The 6,000-nt window shown below is 48.7% G+C and overlaps 1 protein-coding gene across 3 annotated transcripts in view; it reads right to left on the reverse strand.

Annotated features, from left to right (window-relative positions):
- The window catches only part of il12rb2 (interleukin 12 receptor, beta 2a), a 66,272-nt gene extending 62,637 nt beyond the window's left edge, over positions 1–3,635 (reverse strand). For 2 of the 3 annotated variants that reach the window (XM_038794433.1, XM_038794430.1), the window contains exon 1: positions 3,470–3,635. The gene's annotated coding sequence lies outside the window, so the exon portion shown is untranslated. Of the gene's footprint in view, positions 1–3,103; positions 3,200–3,469 lie in introns of those variants that run through there. The other variant, XM_038794432.1, reaches the window with a different exon arrangement.
- Between the last annotated feature and the right edge of the window lie 2,365 nt (positions 3,636–6,000).

Consider the following 6,000-nt stretch of genomic DNA (forward strand, 5'->3'; position numbering starts at 1 on the left):
CGGAGAGGCATCAGAAATCTCAATGAATGTCTCCAGTCACTCCAATGTGATCTTGACAACGCTGTTGGCAGATCTGGAGCATGCCAGGTTACAAATCAGGATTGTTTTAGTGCCAGTGTTCAATTCAGGGGAGCCAAAAAAAATTGTGTTGGAAACTTTTCATAAGACCATAAGACATGGGAGCAGAATTAGACCACTCGGCCCATCGAGTCTGCTCTGCCATTCAATCATAGAACAAGAACATAGAACATACAGTGCTGAAGGAGGCCATTCGGCCCATTGAGTCTGCACCGACCCACTTAAGTCCTCACTTCTACCCTATCATCGTAACCCAATAATGCCTCCTAACCTTTTTGGACACTAAGGGCAATTTATCATGGCCAATCCACCTAACCTGCATGTCTTTGGACTGTGAGAGGAAACCGGAGCACCCGGGGGAAACCCATGCAGAGTCAGAGAACATGCAAACTCCGCACAGACAGTGACAGTGACTCAACAAGCATAAAAGGCATCCCAATTCTACCTCTCTTCCATTCTGAATAAGAGTCCTATAAGACCATAAGACATAGGAGCAGAATTAGGCCACTTGGCCCATCGAGTTTGCTCTGCCGTTCAATCATGGCTGATATTTTCTCATTCCCATTCTCCTGCCTTCTCCCCATAACCCCTGATCCCTTATTGATCAAGAACCTATCTAACTCTGTCTTAAAGACTCTTAGTGATTTGGCCTCCACAGCCTTCTGCGGCAAAGAGTTCCACAGATTCACCACCCTCTGGCTTAAGTAATGCCTCCTCATCTCTGTTTTAAAGGATCGTCCCTTTAGTCTGAGATTGTATCCTGTGGTTCTAGTTTTTCTTATAAGTGGAAACATCCTCTCCACGTCCACTCTATCCAGGCCTCGCCTTACTCTTCCAATAAGATCCCCCCTCATCCTTCTAAACTCTGAGTACGGATCCAGAATCCTCAACCTTTCCTCATATGACAAGTTCTTCATTCCAGGGATCATTCTTGTGAACCACCTACGGACCCTTTCCAAGGCCAGCACATCCTTTTTTAGATACGGGGCTCAAAACTGCTCACAATACTCCAAATGGGGTCTGACCAGAGTCTTATACAGCCTCAGAAGTACATCCCTGGTCCTGTGTTCTAGTCTTCTCGACATGAATGCTAACATTGCATTTGCCTTCCCAACTGTTGACAGAACCTCCACGTTAACCTTAAGAGAATCCTGATCAAGGACATCCAAGTCCCTTTGTGCTTCTGATTTCCTCAGCATTTCCCCATTTAGAAAATAGTCTGTGCCTCCATTCCTCCTTCCAAAGTGCATAACCTCACACTTTTCCACACTGTATTCCATCTGCCACTTCTTTGCCCACTTTGCGAGTCTATCCAAGTCCTTTTGCAGCCTCCCTGCTTCCTCAATACTACCTGTCCCTCTACAGATCTTTGTATCATCTGCAAACTTAGCAACAGTGCCTTCAGTTCCTTCTTCCTGATCATTAATGTATATTGTGAAAGATTGTGGACCCAGCACAGACCCCTGAGGCACACCACTAGCCACCAGCTACCATCCTGAAAAAAAACACCCCTTTATCCCCACTCTCTGCCGTCTGTCATTCAGCCAATCCTCTATCCATGCCAGGATCTTGGGCGGGATTCTCTCCTACCCGGCGGGGCGGGAGGTCCCGGCGCCGAGGAGTGGCGTGAACCACTCTGGTGTTGGGCCGCCCCAAAGTTGCGGAATCCTCTGCACCTTCAGGGGCTAGGCCCGCCCCGGTGTAGCTTGCACCGTGCCGGCCGGCGGGGAAGGGGCTTGGCGCCAAGCCAACCAGCGCTGAAGTGTCTCCGCTGGCCGGCGCGAGTTGGCACATGCGCGGGAGCACCAGCATGTGCTGGCATCATCCCAGTGTATGCGCAGGGGGGGGGTTCATCTCCGCATCGGCCATCGCGGAGGACCACAGCGGCTGACGCGGAACAATAGAGTGCCCCCACGCCACAGGCCCACCCGCGGATCAGTGGGCGCCGATTGCGGGCCAGGCCACGGTGGGGGCATCCCCCGGGCCAGATCCCCCCACGCCCCCCCCCCACCCCCCCCAGGACCCTGGAGGCCGCTCGTACAGCCAGTTCCCGCTGGCAAATACCTGGTGTAACATATGCCAGTGGGACTGGCCGAAAACAGGCGGCCTCTTGGCCCATCGCGGGCCGAAGAATCGCCGGGGTGGCTGCTGTCAGCGGCTGCCGACCGACGTGGCGCGATTCCTGCCCCCGCCAAATCTCCGGCGCCGGAGAATTCATCAGCTGGTGGGGGCAGGATTCACGTCGCCCCCGCCGATTCTCCAACCCGGCGGGAGGGGGGGGTCAGAGAATCCCGCCCCTTATCCTTAACACCTTGGGCTCTTAACTTATTTAACAGTCTCCTGTGCAGCTCCATACAAAAGGCCTTCTGGAAATCTAAATAAATCGTCCACTGGTTCTACTTTGTTTAACTTCCTTGTTACCTCCTCAAAGAACTCTTAACAGATTTGTCAGACATGACCTCTCCTTGAGGAAGCCGTGCTGACCCAGTCCTACTTTACCATGCACTTCCAAGTACTCCGCAATCTCATCTTTAATAATGGACTCTTACCAATGACCGAAGGGGTTGCTGACACGGGGAACTAAGTATCCACATAGCATTCTATTCCATCATCTCCAGCCATAGTTGTGTTTTCCATTTGCAATCCTGTTTCCAATCAGATTGTCTCCCAAAGGTATCAAGAAGCAACAAATAAATGTTACAGCAACATTCATTAGCCAACGATATTACAAATCCTGTTTAGCATGCGTTGCCACCGTGTTCGAGCCTTAGTTCCCTGTGTCTAACCTTAGCTTTGTAGGAGTCCATGCGGCATTAGAGTGCTAGCAAACTGCGTTGACGATCAAAGCAACACACATGATTGATCAATCGACCATATCCACCTTTCTATCTTCTCATGCAAATGAATGAAATGAACGAGCCAAAGCTAATTAGTATCTCTATTCCTCACAGATTGTCCAGAAATGGTGTTTTATTCTCACAGCGCAGAATAAATACACGAAATAAAACGAAAATGCTTTGCCCACCTGTAATTTCAGTCCGTTTCCCAGCCTCATTTTTTGTGAGAACCACGTTTTAGAAAAGAACACATTCTGCTGCCCAAAGTTGGCTCTCTGAATTAATGTTTAAAACAACGAAGGTCACCGACCTAAAAAAAACAACCCCTCAAGTCCCGACATTGGGGCTCCTGCATCATTTGGAAAGATCTACGTTCCGCTGTATAAACACTGCCCATCTTTCTGCGCTTCCACTCCCAAACAAGTCACTGATGCTCGCAACAGGGGCACTCTGTCCACGTTGCTGCGAGATGTCTGCAGCCGAAATGAACCATTACATTCCACCTCCCCACCAAACAAAAGAATCACCCTCAGGCGGTAAGCGACATCACTCACCGTTCACATCAATTCCCCCTTCAGGCTCTTTTCCCACATGTCACAGGCAGGTTTCCCCGGAATTCATTGGTGGAAAGAGAAATCACCCAGGCGCAGATCACAAGGCAGCGTTAACAAGAGAGAGGCTGGCTTTTTCGTCATCTATTTAAAGTCTGGGGAAAGAAAGAATGTAAACTCTTGCGTGGCCGGCGTTTTAAACCACACTTCAGCTTTGTTCCCCAGAGCCCTGCTCCTGTGATTCTATTTAGAAGGCAGGCTCTAACCACACGCTTTCGCACCTCTGAAATGTGTGATCCTTCTCACACACAGTCATCAAAAAAAGTTTGAATGCAGTGGGCTGTTGCAATCTATTTCGTCTAGACTTTTGTAGTGTGTTTGAAATGGAAACCTGCTTTCCGAGAAGTCCCTGCATTTGGAAGAAACGAGTTTGGGTGTTGATTAGTAATGTGGAGCACTTAGATATTTCAGTGTTTTGTGTTCAGTGGAATTGCATAAACTCCAGAGCACAGCAACAGGCAATTCTGCCTCACTGGTCTATCTTTCTTTGCTGACCAGTTGGTGGTGGTCTGCTCTGGAGTTAATGCCACACAAAAGCCTCCTCCCACCTGACTTCATCTCAGCCCAGATCCCTTTCTCTCTTAGGATGGGCCAAGTTCCAGTTATGTCGTAGTCGTCAACCATTCCCACCACTGGACTAATAAATCCCATCAAGCGATGCCCGTGGTAAACTGGAATTCCGCACTGGTAACTCTGGGTTAGCCAAATGTGTCCAACTGGACAAGTTACCATTCAACATTGAGATCTCCCTGTGAAAGGAGGTGCACAATCTATGAGTATGAGTAAAGCTGTGGGTCACTTAAAAGTGTTGTTGATTGGAGAGAAAGAAGCTGATACAACAAATGGAAAATCATGGCACAAAGCGAAAAGTGGACATTGTGAAGGATTAGGAGATTCCAATATCAAGTTTGTCCACCATTATGAGATTCAAGGCCAACATCTTGGAACAGATTGACAAGCAGGCATTCCTTCCAGCAAGGAAGGATATGAGAACAGCTGTCTATTCCGATGTTGAAGAAACTCTGCTAACATGGTTCAAGACAGCCTGAACAGATAATATTCCCTATTCCAGTACAATCCTGCAGGAAAGGGGAGTCTCCCTGGCAATTAAACTGGGCCACATGGAGTTCACCTGCAGCTATGGATGGCTGGACCAATTCAGGACAAGGCACAGAACCATGTTCTACACAGAAAATGGTGAAAGTGCAGTGGTTACAGCAGCAATGACAGACAATTAGCTCCAAAAGGAATGAGTATGGACCATGAGACATTTTTAATGCAGATGAAACTGAGTGTCTTACCATCTTTTTCCAGACTGCTGTTTGATGTTTAACGGTGAAATATGTAATGGTAGAAAGCAGAGTAAGGAAGGTGTCACTGCTGTGATCTGCACCAACATGGATGGCGCCGAAACATTGCCGTTTCTAGTGATAGAAAAGTCCAAGAAGCCATGTTGCTTTATGAATGTCAGGAGCCTATCTATGCAGTGCAAGGGTAACACAACCTCCTGAATGATGGCCAGTATTTTCGAGATATGAATCAGGAAAGCGGACAAAATGTATCAAAGAAAGAAAAGGAAAATTCTCATCATTATAGACATTTGGGCAGCACAATAGCATAGTAGTTAGCACAATTGCTTCACTGCTCCAGGGTCCCAGGTTCGATTCCTGGCTTAGGTCAATGTCTGTGCGGAGTCTGCACATTCTCCCTGTATCTGCATGGGTTTCCTTCGGGTGCTCCGGTTTCCTCCCACAGTCCAAAGATGTGCAGGTTAGGTGGATTGGCCATGATAAATTGCCCTTAGTGTCCAAAATTTCCCTGAGTGTTGGGTGGGGTTACTGGGTTATGGGGATAGGGTGGAGGTGTGAGCTTGGGTAGGGTGTTCTTTCCAAGAGCTGGTGAAGACTCGATGGGCAGAATAGCCTCCTTCTGCATTGTAAGATCTATAAAATTTGCCACGTGACCCCTTGACATCACCGGTCTCGAGCGTCAAGCTCCCTTTTTATAAAAGTTTTTGCTGAAATGCCTTTGCTACCTCTTGTGTACTGTGGCTTTCCATAGACATGTAGGGCAGGATTCTCTGGTGGCTGACATCGAAATCGCAAAACGTGATAGGGCGGAGAATAGGTTCCGGCGTCAAAATCGCAGCTGGTGCCGATTTGACGCCAAATCATAATTCTACATCACCTCAACAGCGGCGTCAATGCGGTCTGGAACGCACGTACAGTCAACACCATTCACATGTCATTAGTGGGTCCAACCCGGTATTCTCCGGGGCCTCTGCGATTCTCCGCCTCCAATGGGTTGAGTTCCCGACGGCGCGGTTCACTTGTGCTTTTAGAAATCATGAAACCAGTGTTGTGGCTGCTGCGGGAGACGGAGGGGTTATAGAGAGTGTCCAACATTGCCATAGTTTGCTGACAGTTGCGACGCTGGCCGAGGAGCTGCTGCCAGGGCTGGGGGGAGTAGCAGGG

This window comes from Scyliorhinus canicula, chromosome 4, assembly GCF_902713615.1.
Source record: "Scyliorhinus canicula chromosome 4, sScyCan1.1, whole genome shotgun sequence".
Classification (NCBI taxonomy): domain Eukaryota; kingdom Metazoa; phylum Chordata; class Chondrichthyes; order Carcharhiniformes; family Scyliorhinidae; genus Scyliorhinus; species Scyliorhinus canicula.